The sequence below is a fragment of the Carcharodon carcharias genome, chromosome 1, assembly GCF_017639515.1.
Source record: "Carcharodon carcharias isolate sCarCar2 chromosome 1, sCarCar2.pri, whole genome shotgun sequence".
NCBI lineage: Eukaryota > Metazoa > Chordata > Chondrichthyes > Lamniformes > Lamnidae > Carcharodon > Carcharodon carcharias.
In genome coordinates this window covers 87,521,192-87,548,346 of record NC_054467.1, presented here as the reverse complement: position 1 = coordinate 87,548,346, position 27,155 = coordinate 87,521,192, and the positions used below count along the sequence as shown (strand labels likewise).

The 27,155-nt window shown below is 43.0% G+C and overlaps 1 protein-coding gene across 1 annotated transcript in view; it reads right to left on the bottom strand.

Annotated features, from left to right (window-relative positions):
- ank2b (ankyrin 2b, neuronal) overlaps nucleotides 1-27,155 on the bottom strand; it is an 882,930-nt gene that overhangs the window by 637,706 nt on the left and 218,069 nt on the right. The window lies entirely within an intron of this gene.

Below are 27,155 nucleotides of genomic sequence, written 5' to 3'. Positions count from 1 at the left end.
GAAATCCCTTTGTCTCCAAGTGAACAGTAGCACTATTTTGAAATTCAGAAAGCTCTTAAAGCAGAACATACACTTTTAAAAATTTAACCATGGATCACAATTCCACTCAACAACAACAATTTGGACTTATCCAAGGGCAAAACCTAACAGAAAATTTGACATCCTTGAGAACAGAATTTCTAAACTACTGAAGTACATCGAGTCTAAGTAGAAAGTCAAAAAATGTTCAGATTAACCTCTTTTTATATTGGTTTGGTGAACTTTTGGTATTCCTAATGCCAGGCATTGATGAATCCTCAACCAGGTTTGATGAAATATTAAAAGCCTTTGCCAAATATGGAGCGCATAAAACTTAAAAAGAGGGACAGAAAATCCCCAGTAAAGTACGAAAGAGGAACAGCTGCTTGAAAGCAGAATCAACAACCAAAACTGATGAACTTCTTGAACTTTGGTCCAATCTGAACAACATGAAGGCTGAGATATGCAATGTGGAAGAGCAAATCCAGACTTTAAAAGCAGATAAGAAAAATTCTATGAAATAGACTTATGAATTAATGAGTGAATTGGAAGAGCACAAGGAGCAGTCAGTGACCATGGAAGGAAGATTCCAAACAGACCTGAATGCCCAGGTGAACTTGTCAAACTTATATAAGAGTTCTGCAGGTAACTCTGAATCAAAGAAAACTCAACTTACCAGAGTAGTTGCTGCACTGAATGAAAAGGTTCATAAGCTTGAAAAACAACTAGGAAAGAAGTACTCAAAAATTTGGGTAAAATTATGAAACAAGTGGGAACGAGGGTTCCATTTTTGAAACATAAACTTCCACATACGTTGCAATGACCCACATGACGATGGAAGAAGCGAAAGAAACAACAATCAGATGAGCACAATGATCATCCACCCTGCAAGAAACCACCGATCAGCGCAACAGCCAGGGAAGAGCAAGAGCGGTTCAACGAAAGAATGGATGAAAAGGATGAAAACATACCCAGATGCCAGAATAATCTCCAAACCTACAGGAAGAACCAGCAGCAATAGAGCCTGCTACTCCTCTAACAGTAGTGCAAACAAGATATGTAAGTGTTATAAGGTCTCCAGAATTCTGAACCTTTGAATTCAAGGACTTGAAGGGGGAGATAGGGTATGTAGAAATGACAATGTAAATATCTGATAGTAATAACAATGTAAGACATGAGGTACACTATAATCACTTAAAATACATTTGATAAAGACTGGGGGGGGATGTGTCGTATGAGGGTCTGGCACAAGTAGGGTTAATGTGGGACTGAGTACAGTACAGCCCACACAGTAATGTAAGAGAGCACATGACCTGCACCCAGGGTCAATCTAGTGTTGGGGGACAGAGCCACATGTACCAGCAAGCATGGAGACAGCTCTTTGCTTGTATCCTTTATTGTATATTGGTACATTGTTTTAAGAGTCGACAAAGACTTACAGTTAACCTACGTATGACTACAAAGGCTTCTTCAGACCTACCGAACTGCAACCAAGACCCGAAAACAGAAATCACAATTGGCCACCAAAGGGGCTCAAATGGGGCAAGGGTGGGTGGGCCTCACCCGCCCCCTGTAAAATTTCAAACAGGTTGCAGGTGGGCGTGTAGCTCAGGAAAGCCACCTGGGGAATTTTACAGCTGCCCCCTCCCACCCCAACTGCAAACCCACTGGAAGGGGCATGTAAAATTCTGCCCAAAATGGCGATCTATTTAGATCATAGGATCCTGATTTCCATTTTAAAAGAAAGCTATGATTTGATACAGGCAGTTGCTTTGAACATGCAGAGGTAGGCCCCTTGCAGGATGGAGCTGCCACATCTCTGGTGTTAACATTGGCAAAACTGTTGAATATTTACAAAAATCCAGCAAGTTTTATTGTCAATTTTTCTCTGTCATTGGCCAAAAATTTCAATTTCACAACTTTGTCATGGTGGCATTAGAACTCATAACCTCTGGATTGTAAGTTCAAGTATCATATCTGTCGTTGTACAGCCTGTTCTGATTTGTAATGTTAATTTTACATTCTTAGAATGAAAAAGGATACTTTTTTTCATGTTTCCTTCAGTAGTTATTTTGAAAATCTCAGCCATTTCACCCCAACAACCTGATTATCTGTCCTCCTTTCCAATTCATTTTCGTGAAACATACATATCAGTTTAGAGAACTAGCCAAAGTTAACAACAGCTTTAAAATAGTTTACAAAGCAACAAAAAAACTGACAATTCAAAATTATATGAATGTGATAACTTGCGAAGACAAGTGATTCTGTAGAAAGTGCAATGGGACATCAGCTTGTTACTTACACTGTAGATATACCCTTTTTACTGGAAAGAAAATCCAAAGGAGAATATGACGGTGAAAGGCATAATATTAATTTTTTGGAAGGGATGTGAGGGTAGCTGATGCAGAAAATTCAGCATTTTAATACTTCCTGATGCAAATCTACAATGAACATAGAAATTGATATTTCATTTTCTTTAACTACTATAACGGACATATGTTCAATTTTATTTAAAACAACCTATTTACTATTTGGGAATTCATTCTTCTTATTTATAATTAAATAATTAAATTGTTTATTTCCAGTGCCAACAATTAGTTCATTACTGGAAGGAAAAAGTTATCTTTGAAATTTTAAAATATTTGCCGAACACTAAGGAGAGAATTTTCTCCCCGTCACGCAGGTTGGGCAGGCAGCCAATCGCCACCTGCAATCGGCTGCGCGCCAACATTTTCTGTGGGCAGGCAAATTAAGGCCCGCCCAGCGTGACACGCACCCGGAAGCGCTGAGCGTCCCCTGTGCGGGTGGGGGGAGGAGACAGAGCTCAGGCCTGCACTCTTTCGTGCATGTGCGCAGGAATCTCCCAGGGAGATTATTTTCTTTATGAAAACTTAAAAAAAAACTATTCAGACATGTCCCCTCATGTGACAGTGTCACATGAGCTGGGACATGTCAATGAATTTTAATTTAAAATTTTACTTAATTAATAAACACTCCATGAAACCTCATCCCGCCCGTGGATGAGGTTTCACTGTAAATGCGAAGGACGCCTGGGCTCTTCGCCTGCCTGCCAACCTTAAGGTTGGATGGGCAGCCCTGAGAATCAGTTTAATTAGTTAATTAATTGCCTTAATAAGCCTTTGACAGTTCGGCGGGCGTGCAGCCAAATCTGCTGAACGTGGCTGAACTGAGGATCGGAATGATACACGGTGATGTCAGGACGCATGCCCAACGGTATCTTGTGTCATTTTACGCGTCGGCGAGCATGGCTCGCCCCCGCAAGCCGACCAGAAGATTCAGGCCTAAGTCAATGATTTGGTTTCTGCTTTACTGGCCTCAGGTTATTCTAATACACTCCTGCAATTAAGGGGTTTCTTGAAGTTAAAATCCTGAGTTGATATTACTTCAAATCTCTTGGACACCTTTTGAGGATTATCAATTCATACGTTGAGCCACATATCCCACCTGAACTATGCTTGTCTCTGCTTTCCTCTAATTCTTTAATTTAAACTTGGACTCTCCTTATTCTCCATTATCCACTTTCTGCTGTCCTACTCAGGAGCTGCAAAAGAGCAACTTTTATTTATATAGCACCTTTAATGTAGTAAAATGTCCCAAGGTTATTCACTGGAGTTTATAAAGCAAAGTTTTACACCAAGCCATATATGGTGATATTAGAGCAAATTTCCAAACCCGGGTCAAAGTTGTGGATTTTAAGGAGTGTCTTGAAGCAAGAAAGAGAGGAGCAAGGCAGAGAAGTTTAGGAAGGGATTCCAGAGTTTAGGCCTCGGCCAGGCGAGTGCAACTTGAGGCTCCAGAGCCACATGTGGTTTTATACATCTCCCTTGCAGCTCTCAATCTTTTCCAGTTGGATCACATTAACGTGAAAAAGTCTAAAACAAAAGTCAAGAAAAGTAAGAGCATTGTTTTTGCCTTGGAGACAAAAAGCTAATCATTATGCTGCATTTTATGGTCAAATGTTTGTTTTAACGAAAAACATTATCATGCTCTAAATAAACCTTTTACAAGTGGCATGGCGGCACTATGCTTATATATAATGCCTTTGCTTTGAGGAACAGGTTTTATAGTTGCAGCCATTGTTGTTTCTGACACAGCTGAGACAATAAATTATTCTGAATGTGCTGTTAGAAGTTTTTTTTATCATCAGAATCAATATCTGAAAAAATGTCCTAAATTCTAGGCATCATAATTTAAAGCTTGATTTAAAGATGTCGCTATTTTTGCAAAATTTTGTCAGTACAGTGTGCGTAAATCGGTTAGATTTATTTTCTTTTTAATTTTATTTTCTATTGATACACAAGTTCCATGTATGTATTTTACTTATATATAAATTATGCATTACAACAGAGACACCTAGGGCAGGCAGCAGCGTAGTGCTATTGTCACATCCAGAGATCCAAGTTAATGCTCTGGCGACCAAGTTTCAATTTTGAATTCAATAATAATCTGGAATTAAAAGACTAATAATGACCATGAAACCATTGTCGATTGTCGTAAAAACCCATCTGGTTCACTAACTCCTTTTGGTGAAGGAAATCTGCCATCTCCACCTGGTCCGGCCTACATGTGACTCCAGATCCGCAGTAATGCGGTTGACTCTTCATGCCCTCTGAACTGGCCTAGCAAGCCACTCAGTTCTATCAAACAGCTAAAAAGTAAATAAAAAGAAATTAAACCGGACGGACCACGCAGCGTCAACTAGGCATTGGAAACGACAAACGGCAAATTTAGCCCTGTCGACCCTGCAAAGTTCTCTTTACTAACATCTGGGGGCTTGTGCCAAAATTGGGAGGGCTGTCTCATAGGCTAGTAAAGCAACAGCCTGACATAGTCATACACACATAGTCACTGACTTACAGACAATGTCCCAGACACCACCATCACCATCCCTGAGAACATCTTGTCCTACCTGCAGGACAGACCCAGCAGAGGTGGCAGCACAGTGGTACACTGTTGGGAGGAAGTTGCCCTAGGAGTTCTCAACATCAACTCCGGAATCCAAGAATTCTCATGGCATCCGGTCAAACATGGGAAAGGGAACCTCCTGCTGATTATTCCATAACGCCATTCAGCTCCCCCCCCCACCCCCCCGTTCAGCAGATGAATCAGGATTCCTCCATGTTGTTGAACGCCACTTGAAGGAAGCACTGAGGGTGGCAAGGGTGCAGAACGTACACTGGCAGGGGAATTCAATGTCCATTGCCAAGAATTATTTGGTAGCAACACCATAGACCAAGTTGGCCGAGTTCTAAAGGACATATCTGCTAGACTTGGTCTGCGGCAGTGGTGAGGGAATCAACAAGAGGAAAAAACATACTTGACCTCATCATCACAAACCTGTCTGCCGAAGGTGCATATGTCCATGACAGTATCGCTAGGAGTGACCACCGCACAGGTCATTGTGGAGACAAAGTCCCGCCTCCACATTGAAGATACCCTCCATCATGCTGTGTGGCATTACCACCGTGCTAAATGGGATAGATTTCAAACATGTCTAGCAACTCAAGACTGGGCATCCATGAGGTGCAGTGGGCCATCAGTAGCAGCAGAATTGTAGTCAAACACAGAATGTAACCTCATGGCCCAACATATCCCCCACTCTACCATTACCACCAAGCCAGGGGATCAAGCCTGGTTCAATGAAGAGTGCAAGAGGGCATGCCAGGAGCAGCACCAAGCATATATAAAAATAAGCTGTCAACCTGGTTAAGCAACAACACAGGACTACTTGCATGCCAAACAGCATTAGCGGTGATTGACAGAGCTAAGCAATTCCACAACCAACGGATCAGGTTTAAGGTCTGTAGTCCTGCCACATCCAGTCCTGAATGGTGGTCAACAATTAAATAACTCACTGGAGGAGGCGGCTCCACAAATATCCCCACCCTCAATGACAGGGGAGCCCAGCACATCAGTGCACAAGATAAGGCTGAAGCATCCGCAACAATCTTCAGGCAGAACGTCGAGTGCATGATCCATCTCAGCCTCCTCCGGAGGTCCCCAGCATCACAGATTCCAATCTTCAGCCAATTCGATTCATTCCATGTGATATCAAGAAACAGCTGAAGGCACTGGATACTGCAAAGGCTATGGGCCCTGACAATATTCCGGCAATCATACTGAAGACTTGTGCTCCAGAACTTGCCGCACTCCTAGCCAAGCTGTTCCAGTGCAGCTACAATACTAGGATCTACCCAGCCATTTGCAAAATTGCCCAGGTATGATCCATACACAAAATGCAGGACAAATCCAACCCAGCCAATTACTGCCCCGTCAGTCTACTGTCAATCATCAGTAAAGTGACAGAAGGGGTCATCAACAGTATTAACAAGCAGCACTTGCCTAGCAATAACCTGCTCACTGATGCTCAGTTTGGGTTCCACCAAGGTCACTCAGCTTCTGACCTCATTACAGCCTTGGTCCAAAGATGGAAAAAAGAGCTGAACTCCAGAGGTGAGGTGAGAGTGACTGCCCTTGATATCAAGACAGCATTTGACTGAGTGTGGCATCATGGAGCCCTAGCAAAACTTGAGTCAATGGGAATGAGGGGGAAAACTCTCCACTGGTTGGAGTCATACCTATTGCAAAGGAAGATGTTTGTGGTTGTTGGAGGTCAATCATCTCAGTTCCAGGATATCACTGCAACCATTCCTCAAGGTAGTGTCTAGAACCAACTATTTTAGCTGCTTCATCAATGACCTTCCTTCCATCTAAGGTCAGAAGTGGGGATGTTCGCTGGTGATTGCACGATGTTCAGCACCATTCGCAACTCCTCAGATACTGAAGCAATCCATGTCCAAATGCAGCAAGACCTGGACAACATTCAAGCTTGGGCTGACAAGTGGCAAGTAACATTCGTGCCACGCAAGTGTCAGGAAATGATCATCTCCAACTAGAGAGAATCTAACCATCGCCCCTTAATATTCAACGGCATTACCAGTGCCTAATCCCGCAAGAACAACATCCTAGGTGTTGCCATTAACGAGAAACTGAACTAGCCATATAAATACTGTGGCCACAAGACCAAGTCAGAGGCTAGGAATTCTGCAGTGAGTAACTCACCTCCTGACTCCTGTCCACCATCTACAAGGCACAGGTCAGGAGCTTGTTGGAATACTCTCCACATGTCTGGATGAGTGCAGCTCCAACAATACTCAAGAAGCTTAACATCATCCAGGACAATGCAGTCTGCTTGACTGGCACCCCATCTACAAACATTCACTCCCTCCACCACCAACGAACAATGGCAGCAGTGTGTACCATCTACAAAAGGCAGTGCAGGATCTCACCAAGACTCCTTAGGCAGCATCATCCAAACCCACGGCCGCTGCCATCTAGAAGGACAAGGGCAGAAGATAGATGAGAACATCACCACCTGCAAGTTCCCCTCCAAGCCACTCACCATCCTGACTTGGAAATATATCGCCGTTCCATCACTGTAGTTGGGTCAAAATCCTGTAACTCCCTCCCTAAAAGCACTGTGGGTCTAACTACACCACATGGGCTGCAGCGGTTCAAGAAGGCAGCTCACCACCACCTTCTCAAGGGCAATTAGTGATGGGCAATAAATGCTGGCCTAGCCAGCAAAGCCCACATCCCATAACTGATAATAAAAAAAGACAATTTGCCAAGCATTTGGTTTAGAAATGCCAAATTTCTATGTTGTGGCTCCGAATAGTTTTTTGTTTATGACAATTTTTTTTAAAAGGGGTCTTCAGGCAAAAAAAATGCCAACCCCTGGCCTAGGCAGCTGAAGGCTTGTCCAGCAGTGGTCAAGTGCTTCAAATCAGGGATGCTCCAGAGGCCAGAATTAGATGAATACAGAGGTCTTGGATGGTTATGCGGCAGCAGGAGATAACAGGGAGGGGCAAGGCGTTGGGAGGCAAATGAAAACAAGAATAAGAATTTTAAAATTAAGGCATTGCTTGATCTGGAGCCAGTGTAGGTCAGTAAGCCCATGGGTGGTGGGGGGAAATGAACTTGGTGTGAGAAAGGTTGGATAGCAGAGTTTCGGAAAACCTTAAATTTACAGAGGGTAGAATGCGAGAGGCCATCCAGGAGTAAGTTAGAAAAACCAAGCCTAGAGGTAACAAAGACATCAATGTGGGTTCCAGCAGCCGATGAGCTGAGGCAGGGACAAAGTGAAGCAATGTTTACTAAGGTTGGAAAAGGTCATTTCAGTGATGGTGCAAATAGGTGGTTGGAAGCTCATCTATGGATCAAATGTGACACCAAAGTTGAACAATAAACACTGCAAGTGTTCATTTGTGAAATTACTTCTTTATGTCTTAATCATTTGTTATGGGAGTTTATTACTTGTCACCATTGCAACAAATGTAAGGTGCTTCTCATAAAAATCTGACAGCTTCATTATCTATTTTGGAGGAAATGGACTTCTTCATGAATGTGTTAAAGTTACTTCTAAGAGCCATGCTTAGGTCTGATGAGATGGATTGTTTAATCGGCATCATAGATAACCGCCATTATTGGTGCAGGACAATCCACTAAATCAACATCAGGAGAATCTTCAGGAATTCCTGTGTACCTAAATGCTGTTTTGATTGCCAGTGTTGTACCACTGGGGAAGTTAACTCTACTTCCTTCCGATGGCCCAGTTTGTTTTCTTTTTGATTCATTCACAGGATCTGGGTGTTGCTGATCAGCACTTTTTATTTCCCATCCCTAATTGCGCTCGAGAAGGTGATGGCGAGCCAGCCTCGTCCCGCTGCAGCCAGTGTGGGGAATGCACTTCCACAGTGCTGCTAGGTAGGGATTTCCAGAGGGAGAATTTTCTCTCCATCAGGCGGGCCAGTCGGGAGCGGTGCAGGGCTGATCGCCGCCCGCGAACAGTTGCGTGTCACCAATTAAGGCCCGCCCAGCGTGACGCGCAGCCGGACGTGCTCAGCACTACCTGTGCGGGTGGGGGGAGGAGGGAGAGTCGGGGCCTGTGAGGCACGGAGCTGCCTCAGGGAGATTAAATTCAGTCATAAAGATGTGAAAAATAAAAACATAAAATTATTCAGACATGTCCCCTCATGTGACATTGTCACATGAGCTGGGGCGTTTATGAATTTTCATAAAACATTTTACTGAATTAATAAACCCTTCATGAAACCTCATCCTGCCCATGGATGAGGTTCCATGGAAAATGTGATGGCTGCCTGGGCTCTTTGCCTGCCCGTCATTAAGGTTGGACGGGCAGCCCTGACAAGTACTTTAATTAGTTCTTTAATGGCCTTAATAGGCCTTTGACAGTTTGGCGGGTGTGCAGCCGACTCCGGTGCGTGCCCGCCGAACCGAAGATCGGAATGACATGCGATGACATTGGGACACACGCCCAACATCACCAGGCGTCATTTAACGCGTCGGTGTGCAGGGCCTGCCCCCACCCGCCGACCAGAAGATTCTGCCCCAGGATTTTGATTCAGCACTGAGGAAGGAATGACAATATTATTTCCATGTCAGAAAGGTGCGAATGGAAGGGTATTTGAAGGCAGTGATGTTCCCTTGTGCCTGCTACTCTTTGGGCAGAATTTTCCCCCGTTGGGGGGGAAGTTGATGGGCGGACGCCTGCAGGCGTGCTTCTGATCGATGTCCTCGATCAGAGGCGCAGCGCCATTTTACATGCGTGGGCCAATTAAGGCCCACCCAGCGTGACATCCACATGGAAGTGCTATGTGCTCCCTGTGTGGGCGGGCGGGGGGCAATGCCTAAAATTGAGAGTATGCATGCGCACAAAAGAACATACTCATCTCCCTGAGGCTAAGTGCTGCCTCAGGAAGATCGCCTCTACGTTCAAAATTATTAAAAATAGAAAAAAAAAATTCCCTTACATGTCCCCTCATGTGACAGTCACATGAGTTGGGACATGTTCATAATTTCCAAAAGAAAAAAATATTTTTAAAAACCTTACATGAAACCTCATCCCACCTGCGGATGAGGTTTCATATTTTTTCTACTTCCCGCTGGGGCTCCTGGTCTGCCTGCCAACCTTAAGGCTGGACGGGCAGGTCCGCTAATTACTTTAATTGATCTGTCAATGGCCTCAATTGGCCATTGACAGGTCGGCAGGCGCGCAGCTGATTTTGCTGCGCCCCCGCCTTCCTGAAAATTTAAATGGGGCGCGGTGACATCAGGAGTTCCGCCTGACGTCACTGCATGTCATTTTATGCGTTGGCAAGCGGGCCCCATCCCCGCTCGCCAGCTCATAAAATTCTGCCCTTTGTCTTTCTAAATGGTAGAAGTCTGGGGTTTGGGAGTTGCTGCAATGCTCTTTAAAATGGTACACACTACAGTCATGATGTGCTTATGTGCTCTTGTAGCCACAATAACGTGCCTGGTCAAATTAAGTTTCTGATCAATAGTGATCCCCAAGGGTGTTGATTTTAGGGAATTGCCTGGCCATGAATGTCACTTGCCCCTTATCAGCCCACGCCTGGATTTATCCAGTCTTGCTGCATGTGGACATGGACTGCTTCATTATCTGAGGAGTTGCTAATGGAACTGAGCACTGTTAAATCATCATCAAGCATCCCCGCTTCCAACTTTATTATGGAGAGGGGGTCATTGATGAAACAGCTGAAGATGGTCATGGAAATATGAAAACCAGCAAAGTCCTGGGGCTGAGATGATTGGCCTTCAACAACCACAAACATCTTCCTTTGTGCTAGGTATGACACCAACCAGTGAACAGATTTCCCTTGATTCCCAGTGACTTCAATTTTACTCAAGCTCCTTGATGTCTCACTTGCTCAAATGCTGCGCTGTTGCTAAGGGCAATCACTTTCACCTTAGCTGTTTCAGCCATGGCTCAATTGGTAGCATTCTCAGCTTGTCAGAAAGTTGGAGCTCAAGTACCGATATGGGACTCGAGCACAAAAATCAAGGCTGTCACTCCAGTGCCGTACTGAGGAAGGTGCCAGTTTTTGGATGAAGGTCCTGTCTGCCCTTTCAGGTGGATAAAAAGGATCCCATAGCACGATTTCAAACAGCAAGATAGTTATTTCTGGTGTCTTGGCCAATATTTAGCCCTAGAAAGTAAATTGAGCATCAGTGAGCAGGATACTGATGAGCAAGCACTATTGTTAATGACCCATACCATCATTTTGCTGATGATTGAAAGTGGAAAGCAGCAATTGGTTGAATTGGATTTGTAATGCTTTTTGTGGGCAGGACATACATGAGCAATTTTTGACTTTGTTGGGTAGATGCCAGTTTTGTAACTGCGCTTGGCTCGAGATACAACTAGTTTTGAAGCACAAGGACTACAGCTGTGATGTTGTTGGGGTCCATAGCCATGACTGTATCCCAGTGTGTTTAGCTATCTCCTAATAAAACAGTGACCAAAAGAGTTCTCTAACTTTTTTTGTTGTGTGTGATCGATTTGTTTAAGTACATGAGCCTTTTAAGTTTTTTATGCACAGGCACACATGTTGTTACCTCAAAGGGACTGATGTGCGCAGACTGCACATAAATTTTTGGGCTGCTATGTGATGGCTCAGTTTAGAGGCATTGATATGGAGTGCATTGATTTCGTTGAAAAGTGGCTTCTGTGATGATGGGAGAAGGCAAAGATGGATCATCAACTCAGTACTTGTGGCTGAAGATGGTTGCTAACGCTTTGCACAAGCATGCTAGCATCATTGAAAATAGGATGAATGTGGAGCCATCTCCTCCCATTGTTTAATTGTCCTCCACCATACAAGATTGGATGTGGCAAACTTCAGGCCTTTGATCTGATCAGTTGGTTTTGGATTTGTCTATAGAATGTTCCTGCTGCTGCTTAGTATGCATGTGGTCTTGCACTATAGCTTCACCAGGTTGGCACCTCATTTTTAGGTATGCCTGATACTGCTCCAGACATGCTCTTTGGCACTCTCCATTGAACGAGGGTTGGTCACCTGAAGTGTTGGTAATGATAGAATGTGGGATGTGCTGAGCTGTGAGGTTCCAGGTTGTGTTGAAATACAATTCTGCTGCTATTGATGGCCCACAGCACATCGTGATGAACTGTTTTGAGCTGTTTGATCTGTTCCAATCTATCTATTTTGGATGTTGGTAGTGCCACACAACACAATGGAAGGTATTGTCACTGTAAAGATGGAATTTTGTTTCAAAAGGGCTGCAGGGTGGTCGCGGATACCAATACTTTCATGGATAGATGAATCTGTGATAGGTATATTGTTGAGCATAAGGTAGAGATGTTTCCCTTGTATTGGCTCATTCACCACCTCCCACAGGCCCAGTCTGGCAGCTATGTCCTTCATGACTCAGCCAGCTCGCTCAGTAGCGCCACCGAGGCATTCTTAACAATAGGCATTGAAGTTCCCTACCCAGAGTATATTCTGTGCCCTTGTACCTTAGTACTTCTTCCAAATGACATTCAACATAGAGAAATACTGATTCATCAGCTGGGGGAAGACAATAGGTGACAAAGAGCAGGAGCTTTCCTTGCCCATATTTGCCCTAATTCTGTGAGATTTCATAAGGTCTGGAGTCAACATTGAAGATTCCCAGGCCATTCCCTCCCACTTCTGGTGGGTCTATCTTACTGATGGGACAGTACAGATATGATGGAGAAGCTTGGGATGTTGACTGAAGCATATGATTCTGAGAGCTTGAGCATGTCAAGCTGTTGCTTGACTATTCTATGGGACAACTCTCCCAATTTTTGCCATCAGGAAGGAGAATGCGGCAGGGTCTATTGGGCTGGGTGTGTATGGATCATACCAAAGTGATCTTCAAAGTGGAAAGGGGATACAACTGGAGCTCTGTTAAAAAGTTCTTCATTGAATCTCTACTTCATCGTGGAGCTAACAAGTTGGATCAATTGAATATATGATTTCACATGTAAACATCACACCATGGGTATTATTCCAAAATAAGAGTATTGTATTACTTCAAGATAAATGAAAGCATTGACATATTTATTGTTTTAAAACAGGTACTAAGGGGTAGCTTTCAACCTCAGCATGGGCAGTGGTTCTGCCAGCCATGATCTATCTCATCTGATTCAGATGGAGTATATAACAGGCAACTGACCACTGCCATCCATTTTGACAAAATTTAAAGTTACTCCTTATGTGTTGAGTAAAGCCTTGTAATCTTATAAAATTGTCTGTGGTTACTCTTACTTTTGCTTCATTTTACATCTCAATAAACCCGATTCATAAGTAGTAGCTTGAAGTACATGGTCTATCAGAGTGGTGTAATCGGGACTGTATGGTAAGCTCCCAGTGCTATTTGTTGTGCATTCTTTGACAATAAAAAAATGTTTTGTTTGCCCTGTGGCTTGATTTCCCTAATAAGTTTGTGATTAAAGAAATGTTTTGTTCCCTACCATGTGACTGCATACGAAAAACAGGCTTTTATGCTGTGATTTTTCTCAAGAGGCCGTCCCATTCAGTTGATGTAACTGACGGAAATCTCAAAAAATAATAATAATAATAATGGTATTTTATTCAAGGAACACATTCACAGCCAGAAGGCTGAACTGCTGTGTGACTTACATCATACATAGTTTCTATCAATCTTCCACTAAAGGGTACCAATAGGGAGAAAATTTCAGATGAAGGTAGAGCGCCCAACTCACAACAGAAGCTTAGGAAATTACAGATAAGAATGCACAACAGATTGTCGGTGTGCCTTTATACGAATGCTGCTTTTCACTATGTAACCTTAGTAGTGGTTGATTCATTACTACTTCTCCCAATCTTCTGCACTTGCAATAAATCCTGACATGTCTGGTTTTTAAGAAAGCCTGAAGACACTGGATAGATTTTAACATTTGATACAAAATGAGCAGGTGGCATGCAGAAATCAGCCACTTTCTACACTGAGCTAGCCAACAGCCTCGGCCGTAGGTAGAAGACAATCCCGGGGCAGGCTGAACATTGCCTGGCAGGAAGCCACTGTATTTTTGTACCCAATCCTGTTCCTCATGACCCCATAAAAATAAGATGTGAAAATGGTTTTGCACTGCTTTTTGGTTAAGCTACTCAATGCAACAAATATAGAGCATGCAGAGGGTATCCTAGTTGCACCTTAAAATTGATATCAATGCCCAACTATAGGCCAGAACCAAATTGGCAGTGGCCAGAGAACCAGCATAAACAGGAAGGTAAGCGTCCCAAAATCATTTTCAGTCTGTGCCCCATTTTACTAAAGAACAATATCTGGAGTATTTTCTAAAATTCATTAATTGAAAAAGAGAGAAATAAAAATTTACCTTTAAAAATGAAATAGCATTTGGTATTCACAGCCTCCAACCAGCTGAAATCTGAAAATAATGAGCTGAAAATGGAAATGCACTACTTAATACTCTACTCCCACTCCAGGTACAGTCACTGTAATTTCCATAACATAAACAGAATTACCTGGAAAAACTCAGCAGGTCTGGCAGCATCTGCAGAAAAGAACAAAGTTGACGTTTCGAGTCCTCATGACCCTTCAACAGAACTAATTAAAAATAGGAGAGGGGTGAAATATGTGGGCGCCTACTTGTAACATGCCAATCATAATCCTTAGCCGTTGTTTGAACGAGCAATAGGCAAAGTTTGCGCCACACATGTTATACCCATGGTAGAAAGTGTTAAGTGGACCAAAGCTTCTTTAAATGGGCCACAACAGATCACTCATGAAACACTGAAGCCTTTGTTTCCTTTAAGGTTGATCTGGAACCAAGAGGAGCATGATGGCACAATGGATTTGTGCCTTCACCATTTAACTGCTGAGGAAGAAAAGATATACTTAGAGGAAATGGAAAAAAGGTTAATTAGATTGGTTCCTGGGATAACGGAATTGTTCTATGAGAAAGGATTGAGTGGGCTAGGTCTATATTTCCAGGAGTTTAGATGAACAACAGCTGATGTCACTGAAGCATATAAAATTCTCAAGGAGCTTGACAGGGTAGATGTTGGAGAGTATAGAGTCAAGAACACAGGGTCACAGTCTCAGAAAAAGGGGTTGTCATTTAGGACTGAGGTGAGGAGAAATTTCTTCACTTAGCGTTAGGAATTCTCTACCCCAGAGGGCTTTGAATACACCCAACAATTGAGCATACAAATCAGAAGTAAATAGATTTTTGTACATAAAGTGACATGAGGGTGAGTGGGAAAGTGAAGTTGAGATAAAAGGTCAACCATGCTCCAATTCGACAATTGAGCATACTTGAGGGTTAGAATAATTACTCCTTCTCCTATTCCTTACATTATGTTCTCATCATGGCTTGGGCTTCCTCCTCCACTACTGACAGTAGTCATGGCCCCTTTTTCACCACTTACCACAGTGTCGAGACAGCTTACCTTAGCTGCCCAGTACTGGCCTCCTGCAGCACAAAATCCTGCTTCTGACCACTAGCTTCCTTGGAATTGTTATTAGTATTGGGCATGAGTCCATTCTGGAAGATGGTGTTGAGGAATTAAAATGACCCAGGACTCATACCAGTACAGTCATGGACACTCCCGCCTGCCCAAGCTTCCACATGCTACACTCGCACCACAGTTAAAATTGGAATTAGGTAAAATATCCAGTCGACTCTATTCTCATGTTACTCAGTGGGTGTTATGTTATTTTAACAATGTCAAAGACTGGCATTGACTTAACGTTCCAGGGTAACTGGCTTTTGTTTGCTCTTATTAATTGGAACATAGTTAAGAAAATATTTCTGATGCTGCACAGATTGTTTCACTTTAAAGATTTAAATTTAAAGATATGCAATGCCAAATATATAAACATTATTAAGTTAAAGTGTGAAGCTTTTCAACAGATTTAGCATCAAGGTTTGCAAGCAAATTTAAGGGTCAGGGTCAAAAATACCACAATTGTCACCTAGAAGGCAGAGTAGATGGATTTCGCAATCTGACAAGTTTATTATACAGCAAAGAATTCCAGAGGAAATAATAAAGTCTCACTTGAAATTAGATATTATGCTCTCATCATGAAAATGGAAATAAGTATCTGAGGCACTAACTGTGCCGTGGGACTTTAGAATAGAAGGAATTTGCTGACATCCATGGATACAAACACTGCAGCCAGGAGGTGCAAATTGGGTCAGCTGTAGAGGTCACGTGGCAGTTTTGCTGTGTGCCTTCCCTTCTATTGCTACTTGTAAAAGAAAGGCTGTAGTGAACCAGCTTACTGGGCAGTGTTTATTATCGTCAATTTGCAGCACAGCACGGCTTTTGTCATGAAACACTTGCTGACTATAAGTGCAGCTTGCTACTTACTTCAATGAGAAAGGCTGCATATCTATCAATAAGTGGAATGTGAATAAACATTGGAGTTATATACTAATGATCATAAGATCATAGGAAATGGGAGCAGAGTAGGCCATACTGCCCCTCAAGCCTGCTTCGCCATTCAATGAGATTCCTGTACCAGGACTCCCAGATTCCTCTGTACCACAGGTTTTTGCAGTCTCTCTCCATTTAAATAAGAGTGTTTTCCTATTCTTCAGCCTGTACAAATATTTCAAACCTCAATTTAAGAACAACAAATGCTGGAATTGTTCAGCAGGCCAGACAGTATCTTTAGACAGAGAAATAGAGTTAATGCCATCAACGTGAAATGTTAACTTTGACTTTCTCTAGATATTAAAAACCAGCATTCTATTAAGCTTTATGATTATTTTCTGTACATGTTCAAGACATTTGATTGATCTGTTTACCTGGATACCCTCCCAAGTCTCTTTTGACTTCTACTGTTTCTACCTTTTTATTATTTAGAAAGTACCCTATTTTATCAATTTTCTGTCCAAAGTGGATGACCTCTCATTTGTCCACTCTGAAATCCAGTTGCCACAACTTTGCTATTCACTTAATCTATCAATATTGCTTTATAATTTTACTCCTCCATCTACACTGCTTACAATACTGCATTTCTTTGAGATATCAGAGTAGAAGTGTTCTGCTAAAAGTCTTGCGCACAGCAGATAAATCTGAGGTTTTTTTCCCCCAAAAGGTGCAAATAGTCGAGGAGGCACTCAACTCTCCATTTAGTTATCTGATTGTTAGTCACCATTTTGCCTTTCCTGAGCCTTACACCATAGGTGACAATTAATTGAAAAGGATAATATCAATAATTGCAAATACTGTAAACACACAGCAGAACCATCAGCATCTAAAAGAGAAAAGATGGTTTAACTTTTCGGGTTCATAGCCTTCATCAGAACTCAAATATGAAGAAAAGTGAGACTGAACAACATGGAGGGAGAGCAAGAACTAAAGGTAGAAGTCCTGAGTCAGATTTGTGAACTCCCGTTACAAAGAGGTACCTAATGTGTTTGATAGTCTGCAGATAGAATAACTGTTGAGACTGCCTGGATTGCTCTTTGCAAGTGACAAAACTTGGAGCTTTACCAGCATCAACATAGCGGAAATTTCATTCCAGTTATGACGTTTGTGGTGGCAGATAGAATTACAGAGCAACTGTTTTTGACACAAAAGGATGCCTGTTCATTTTTGGCATCCAGCATTGGTGATGAATGGTGCAAGGAGTATTTACAATTTAAAGAACTGAAAGCCTCCACTATCAAGCACAGTGTGCTTGACTGCACAAGAGTGGGCGAAAATCTTTTAAATTTTACATTTCAAAACAAGATCATTCTACAGCAGGTTGGCCACACAGGCTTCTTCCAGGAGGACGCTTGAAGGTCAAGGAGCTCACCAAAATTATTTAAATTGTCCCAATAACAGAAAATATTCATGGTTAGACATCCAAGTAGGGGACCACATGTAACATTATCTATTTGCAGTGGCACAAGAACTTTTCAAGAGCGCAGTCAGCAGGTAGTTTTGCCAGAAACTATCACGGTAGACTGCACTCCTACAGTATATAAAGGATGCACAATAAAGGAGAAAGGTAGTTTAGGGTTCAGCAACAGTTGGCTGACCAACACCATATTGAGGTCTTCTGTTTATTCAAGAACTGCATTCTGTGAAAACTGCAGCAAAGTAGAATATGGGCCAAGTGAATAATCAAACATCACAAAGGTTTGCACATCAGTTTTTTTGGGAAAAAGCACTGAGAAGTTGCAGAAAAATGAATTGTGGTGGCATATGAAATTCTTTATGATTCAAATCTATGGGGGTAAATTTTGATCGCTATGCATAGCCAACGGGTATCACTCTGTCAGTTTGTAGGAGTCATTTTTTTAGTCCATTCATGGGATGTGGGCATCACTGGCTGGGCCAGCATTTATTGCCCATCCCTAATTTCCCTCGAGATGGTGGTGGTGAGCTGCCTTCTTGAACCACTGCAGTCCATGCGGTGGAGGTAACGCTGTTAGGAAGGGAGTTCCAGGACTTTGACCAGGCGACAATGAAGGAACTGCGATATATTTCCAATTCAGGATGGTGTGTGGCTTAGAGGGGAACTTCCAGGTGGTTCCCATGCATTTTCTTCCCTTGTCCTTCTAGAAGCTAGCAGTCAATGACTTGGAAGGTGCTGTCTAAGGAGGCTTGGTGAGTTCCTGCAGTGCATGTTGTAGATGGTACACACTGCTGCCACTGTGCATTGGTAATGGACGGAGTGAATGTTAGTGGATGGGGTGCCAATCACCGGGCTGCTTTGTTCTGGATGGTGTTTAGCTTCTTGAGTGTTGTTGGAGTTTACTCATCCAGGCATGTGGAGAGTATTCCATCAGACTCCTGACCTGTGCCTTTTAGATGGTGGGCAGGCTCTGGGGAATCAGGAGGCAAGTTACCCGCCACAGGATTCCTAGCCTCTGAGCCACAATATTTATATCGCTAGTCCAGTCTACTTCAGTACCTGAGGAGTCGTGAATGGTGCTGAACATTGTGCAATCAGCAGCAAGCTTCTGATTGGATCATTGAGGAAGCAGCTGAAGATAGTTGGGCCTAGGACACTACCCTGTGGAACTCCAGCTGAGAATACTGACCTCCAACAACCAAAACCGTTTCTCCTAAAATTAGAGAGTTTTTTTATTCGTTCATGGGATATGGACATCACTGGGTAGGCCTACACCTATTTTCACTTGTTCAGAGTCAACCACATTGCTGTGGGTTTGGAGTCACATGTCACAGGTAAGGATGGCAGATTTCCTTCCCTAAAAGGCATTAGTGAATCAGATGGGTTTATAACGACAATCAGGAATAGTTTCGTGGTCATCATCAGACTTTTAATTCAGATTTAAATCAGATTTTTTTATTGAGTTCAAATTTCACCATCTGCAATGGTGGGATGCGAACCCAGTTCCCCAGAGCTTTACCCTGGGTCTCTGGAATACTAGTTAAGTGACATTACCACTATGCCACCACTTCTTGTGGGGCCAGTATCATTTTTTTGAGGTCAGGCTTATTGATATTAAATTCATCTAGTTACCAAAGGGAAACATGCTCCCAAAAGACAAAGAGGTGTTAATGATAGTGGTACTGGCTAAACAAGGTGTTGACAAACACCCCTTTTGTCCATGACATCTCTGGCAATCTCTCCTTTGCCTCCACCTATCGCTGGCCTTCTATCCAGCTTCATCTGCTCCACCCCTCTTAACAGTATAAATTTCATCACATTTTTACTTCTCTTTAGCTCTTGAAGAAGAGGCATACGGACTCAAAACGTTAACTGTCTTTCTCTCCACAGATGCTGTTAGACCTGAGTTTTTCCAACATTTTCTGGGAGGTAGAGCCTTAGACGAGATCAAGTTTATGGAGAGTGAAAGCTGGGAGATCAGCCAGAAGAAGATTGGAGTCCAGAGGCCAAAGCCATGGAAGAGGTTATCAGCAGCAGATAAACAAAAGTGGAGCGGACACAGCGAATGTTACAGAAGTAGAAGCATGGAAATTGGTGATGGTGTGTGATACGGGAGTTCACTGCAGAGCCAAAAAGGATAGCAAAATTGTGAACAGCTTTATTCAGCCTTAGAGGCCAGGGAAAGGGTTGAAGTTGATGGTTCATGATGCCTTCACCAGTTTTTTTGGTGAGCTCATGAGATCTAGATCTGTAAATAGGATAACTACAGTGGGTAGAATCAAGTGTTAAGTTAGCACTAGATCATATGAACAGAAATAGGTCATTTTGGCCCTCAAGCCTAATCTGCCATTTAATTAGATTGTTGTTGATCTGTAACCTAACTCCAAATCCCTCAATACCTTTGGCTGACAAAAATCCATCAATCTCAGATTTAAAAATAACAATTAAGCTAGTATTAATTGTTGTTTGAGGAAGAGAGTTTCAACTTCTACCATCCTTTTGTGTGAAGAAGCGCTTCCTAATTTCTCTGGAAGTTTTGACTCTAATCTTTAGACTATGTCACCTGGTCTTAGACTCTCCAACCAGCAGAAATAATTTTCTCTATTTACCGTTTCCCTCAATATCTCAAGAATTTTGAACAGATCACCACTAATCCTTCTAAATTCCAATAAGTGCAATCCAAGTTTGTGTATTCACGCCTTGTAATTTAAACTTTGGTAGCCAGGTATCATTCTGATAAATCTAAACTGTACTCCCTCCAAGGCCAAAATATACTTCCTAAGGCACCAGACTTCTCACAGCACATGCAATGTGGTCAGACCAGGGCTTTGTAAAGCTGTAGCGTAACTTCTATTTCCTAGCCGGGTCAATAATTTAGCACAAATTTCAACTTTAGCTAACAGTATCTTATGAGGAACTTTATCAGGTGCCTTCTGGAATTCCACATAAATAAAATCCACAGACAGTTCCTTGTCCACTTTAGTCACCTCTTCAAAAAGTTCAATCGGGTTTGTCAGGCATGATCTACACTTTACAAATTTGTGCTCTCTCTCTCTGATCAGCTGAAAATATTCAAGGTGTTCAGTCACCCTATCCTTAATCATTAGTTCATTCATGTGTGTTTTGCCTGAAGACAGATTCTTGGCTCGTTGCCTGCTGTTGCTTCATCCTGAGCCATTTTCTTGGCAGTTTTTGTCAGTGGTGGCTTTCCATTGCCTTCCACTCTCAGGGCAGAGTGAGGAGGCAGGCTCCCAAGTCTACCTCTGCCAGAACAGGAACCCATACGGTTGACATTATTCTGAACCATACGCTAGCCATCTAAGCTAACTGGCCCCTATCCTGAGTTGTAGACTTTAGTAATTTCCTAACAACAATTTTTAGGCTAACTGGTCTGTAATTCACTGGTTTCCCTCTTCCACCTTTCCTAAATAGCATAATGACATGCTTCCAATCTAAAGGAATGGTTCCTGAATTGAGAGAACTTTGGAAGATTAATGTTAAGATATCTACAATGTTTTCACCCACTTCCTTTAAAATCTTGGGGTGGTAACCATCTAATCCTGAACATTTGTTACTCTTTACTGCAATTAATTTCTTCTTTTCAGTTATTTTGCTTACATTAATGTTGGTAAGCCTCCATCCCTGATTCAATATTAGTTTCCTTAGGATGTCTGGCATGTTATCATTTTCCTCTACTGTGAGTACTGGCACAAAAACATTCAATCCATTGCACTATTTCGACTCTCAGTATTGCTACATTCTGAAGTACAAACCAGGTGATAGGGACAGGAAAATTCTACCCCCCCCACCCCCACCAGTGCATTGTACTGTTTTTAACTACACTAACAGAAATCTTTGGAAATCATTTTTCCACATAGACCAATCCCACAAATGCACTTTCTTGGAAGGGCATTCACCTTTCTTCACTATTTCTTTTCAAGAAAATATTCCAGATAATGTTATTCATTCATGTTTTAAAGAGAGGATTCAGGGTAATAAGTATTAGGAATGGGGTGCATTTTCTTAAATGAATTCTCCCCCCGCCAATTAATTTCTCAAAAAGATGGAGGACTCACCAACAATTAGAGGAAAAGATGCCCAAGAATGATGAACAGCAGGGATTTTTTTAGCATTTCTACACTGTATTACTTGGTACTGTTGAGCTGAAAGACCAATTGTGGTCCTTTCTGTGCTTGTTTACAAGACTGGTCAATCTGAGGAAAATGGTGGTGTGCCTGGAAAGGAATCCCTGTTATTGCAGTTTATCCACTGGACTAAAATGGATATGTGCAGGGTCCTGTTGAAGAAATGGAGTATGATATTGGGTAGATGATGAACAAATTATATGGGTTTCATGTGAGAGTTACAACACACATACCTTTCAGTATTTTAAATATCCGTGATAAGTAGTACGGAATTGAAATTTATAGAATCTGTTTTTCACAACATACTAAATAAAGACAATAAATAGTTTTCCGGGAGCTTCTGTGTAATGTTGATAGAAATAATTGTAGAAACATTGGATTAAAATTTTCAACATATCACCTGCAACCACTGGAATACTGAATGCTAACTGAATGCTTTTAATGTTCACCACTTGGCCAATAAACCTGCAGGGCAGAACACCTGCCCATCAGAAAAATTATTCAGTTTTCATTTCCAACAAAAGGCAATCCATCCTGCCAGTGTATTGCCCAAATGATGAAGACAACCATCACCCCAGTGTGGCATGGGAGAAATTTGAATTTGGAATTTGTGGCACTTCACAAAATACATGTATCTGGCAAGGTATGAGTCAGCAACATTCTCATCCCCTCCCTCTTTGAGAAAAAAACTATTAGTTAATTCTTACCTTTAATACGCTTAGGTAATAAAAAATAACAGCAAATAGTAGAATAACCCAGGTGTTAAAATATATCATTGGGTTCGTTTGACTTTGCGCATGTTATACATTTCCCCGGTTTTCAGTTCCATGGAAATAAAAGTCGGAGAATATGTATGAGCGAGCAGCTGAAATGACATAGTCAAAAATCAAATTACCCATGTGCTTTAGTAACGCAGCAATCTGATCTGGAACCATCTCAGCTGGGGCATTTGTGGTTGTGCTATGATTGGGCACAATATTCCAGCAGTAAGGAGGAGAGATAAGTTTCCAGTCCTGGAACTCTCCAGTGACCAGTATGCATATCTTGTGCAGATGGGATCAAACTCCTGCGTCAAACTCTGCTGACACTCCTGGCGAGGGTCACCCATGACAAAAGCAAAATTACTGTGGATGCTAAAAATCTGAAAAGAAACAGAAAATGCTGGAATCTGTATCTGCATCTGTCGGGAGAGAGAAGTGGAGTGAAATGATTCAAGTCAATGACCTTTCATCAGGACCGGAAAAAGTTAGTAATGTTTTAAGTAATTAAGTGGGGGGGGGGGGGGCGGGGTTTGATGCTGGAAAAAGAATAAAAAAGGCAGGTCTGTTTGGTGTGAAAGGCAGGAAAGATTAAATAACAAAAGAGTTGGTGATGCAGGACCAAAGGGAATGGTAATGGGAGAAGTAAAGAAACAAAAGATATGTCTGAAGGAGATGTGAATGGCACTATGTTGAACACCTGGCATCTGAATCAAAAACAATGGCAAACTAAGATGAAAACCAAAACCTGTGAAGAAAAAGGAAACAAAATGGGGAAAGTTTAGAGTCTGAAACTGTAGAATTCAATGTTATGTCTAAAAGGCTGTAAAATGCCTAATCGAAAGCTTTCGCTGACCTTCATGCAAACCATGATATCCAACCTCATAAACCTAAAGCCAATCTGTCTGCTGATATCTCCTTTCCAAGACCTGCAAACAGCACTGCCATGGTAGACCTGTCAGCCAGAATTCTGTCGGCACCATGGTGCCAATAATGGGCCAGAAAACCGGGGCAACTGCACCTTGGCCATTTGTGGGACACCTGGCTTCATTTTTCAGCTATGCAGCAACTAATTAGCTGGGAATCTGTTGGGGCATCTGTGTCTTTAAGGGCAGAGCTCCTACCTCCAAGGGATGCCGGCCAATCAGAAAGCCAGCAACTCAGTAACGCCACCAAGAGAAGTGGCCACCACTAGAACTGCACCTAACTTTTCTTAAATCCATTTTTACGGGACGTAGGTGTCACTGGCTAGGCCTGCATTTATTGCCCATTCCTAACTGCCCTCAAGAAGCTGGCAGTGAGCTGCCTTCTTGAGCTGCTGCAGTTCGTGTGGTGTAGGTACACCCACAGTGCTGTCAGGGAGGGAGTTCCAGGATTTTGACCCAGCGACAGTGAAGGAATGACGATATATTTCCAAGTCAGGATGGTGAATGGCTTGGAGGGGTACTTCCAGGTGGTGGCATTCCCATGTGTCTGTTGCCCTTGTCCTTCTAGGTGGTAGCAGTCGTGGGTTTGGAAGGTGCTGCTTAAGGTGCCTTGGTGAGTTTCTGCAGTGCATCTTGTAGATGGTACACACTGCTGCTACTGTGCGTCAGTGGTGGTGGAGTGAATGTTTGTGGAAGGGGTGTCAATCCTGGATGGTGTCAAGCTTCTTGAGTGTTGTTGGAGCTGCATTCATCCAGGCAAGTGGAGAGTATTCCATCGCACTCCTGCCTTGTAGACAGGTGGACAGTCTCTGAGGAATCAGAAGGTGAGTTTCTCATTGCAGGATTCCCAGCCTAGCTAAGAGTGCACCTGGGGTATGGGGGTGCCAGGGCCAGTCAGGCAGGCCCCAGCACCCCCAGATGAGGTGGGGGAGGGGATTGTTGGTGAGAACGTTGCCACTGGGGGCGCCTCTGTGGTTCATGGAGCTCCCAGTTAGATGGTCTTCCCTCCCAAGCCCAATGGGAGGCCAATAATTTTCACCAGGCTGTCTCCCCATGTGGTAGAGGGCCCACCCACAGCTGACAATATGCCAATGGTGGAAAAATTTTCTTAATTAGCCAGTTAAGTAGCTCAACTGGCCTCTGAGTAGGAAGGCATGCTTCACTTTCCCTGCCACTGGTGAAACAGATGACAGTAGGAAGACAACAGGCACTCTAACCATCGACTTTCCTCACTGTTTTACAGGTCCCCAGACTGACTGCCCACCATGTGCCTCCCACTGCCACCCCCACCCCACCTACACCTACACACCCACCCACCCACCTACACATACACACCCACACCTACACACACACACACCCACCCACCACCAGTCAGTCCCAAGAGGGCTGGTAAAATCGCTTCTATTTTTTCAGCCCGTTTCTGTCCCTCTGAACTGATTTCTTCCTATCCCGACTGTGTTTTCTCCTCTTGCCCAGCCTCTTCCCACCTACAATGTGAATCTTCCAATACCCTCAACACTTTAACAGTTCCCAATTTCCTGGCCCTGACTGACCCCTCTTCACCATGGATGTCCAATCTCTCTACCTCCATCCCCCATCAGGATGGTTTGAAGAATCTTCACATCTTAAGTGACTGGGAGCCCTACCAAATGATCCATCTACCACCACCCACCTCCAACTGGCTGAACTTGTTTTCATGTTGAACAACTTCTCCTTTAACTTCACTTGGTTCATCCCAATAAATGATATCTGCATGAGTCTTAGCTTTACCTGCCTTTTTGTGGGATGTGCGCAAAATTCTTTGCTCCAGTCCTAGTTGGGGCCCTCACCTCTTTCTTCAATACATTGTTGACTGTATCAGTGCCATTTCCTGTTCTCGCCCTGAACTGGAAAATTTCATCAACTTTGCTTTGGACTACAACCTCGTGAAGTTCTCCTCCAAGCCACTCACCAGCCTGATTTGAAAATATATCGCTGTCCCTTCACTGTCACTAGGTCAAAATCCTGGAACTCCCTTCCTAACAGCACTGTGGGTGTACCTACACCACATGGACTGCAGTGCTTCAAGAATACAGCTCACCACCACGTTCTCAAGGGCAATTAGGGATGGGCAATAAATGCTGGCCTAGCCAGCGACGCCCACATCCCGGGAATGAAGAAAAAAAAATTCTACCTTTTTTTTACTTGCAGATGGTCAATCTTGAACTCTTCTTTCCTTCCTTGACTGATCCATCTCCATTTCTGTGGATAGACTATTAACAAATATTCAACAGCATCCCACTGGCTCTCACAGCTATCTTGACAACATTTCCTCACACTCCGCTTCCTATAAGAACTCTCCTCCATTCTCTATCTCAGTTTCTCCATCTCAGTTGCCAACTTCCATACCAGCACTTCTGATATGTCTTGCTTCTCCCTCTACCAAGGATTCCACACCCCAACCCCAACCCCCACAGTGGTTGACAAGGCCCGCCACCATGTCCATCCTATTTCCTGAACTTCTGCTTTCATCCCTTCCTCTTTGCCAGAGTCGTGATATGATCCCCCTTGTTCTCACCTTCCACCACATCAGCCTTCATTTTCAACAGATCATCCTCTGCCATTTCCGCCACCTCCGGCGTGATGCCAACACATCTTCACCTCCTCTTCCCTTTCAGCACTGAGAAAGGACCACTCCGTCCATGACACCCTGGTCTACTCCTTAATCACTCCCAACAACAACCTCTCCTTCCCATGGATTCTTTCCATGCAAGTGCAGGGGATGCAAAACCTGCCCTTTTATCTCCTCTCTCCTCACCATCCAAGGCCTCAAACACTCCTCAAGGGTGAAACAGAGAATTTTGTGTGCTTACTTTGATTTGTATACGCACTCACAATACAGTCTACATTGGGGAGACTGAACACAGATTAGGTGACCATTTAATACCTCCATTCAGTCCACGTGACACCCAGCTTCTGGCTGGCTGTCATTTTAATTCTCCACCTTGCTCTCACTCTGATCGCTCAGTCCTTGGATTTCTGTAGTGGTCCAATGAAGTACAATACAGGCTTATAGAACAGCGACTTATCTTTGGATTGGGAACTTTATAGAATTGAGGACTCATCACTGAGTTCAACTATTTTAGACTGTAATCTCTGCCCCCTGCCCATTTAATTCCATTTTCTTTACAGGTTTCAGTTTTAGTCTCATTTTTCCCTTGTTCCTGCTTTCTGACAGCAGTTGTTCATCATTTTGCCATTCGCATCTCCTCTCGACATATCTTTTGTTTTTCTTTTCTTGTCCCATCACCACTTGCTTTGGCCCTGCATCATCAAGTCTTTTGTTATTTAATCTTTCACATCTTCCACCCCATCACTAACCTTCCCTTTTATTCTTTTTCCACTCTCTCCCCTCCACCCCCACCCCCTTTCACTACCTTAACTTTTCCCAGTTCTGATGGTAGGTCATCGGCCTGAAATGTTAACTCTGTTTCTCTCTCCACAGATGCTTCCAGACGTACTGAGTATTTCCAGCATTTTCCGTTTTTATCACACATGACAAACTGCTTTTTGGATGAAGTATTAGCAAATCACTAATG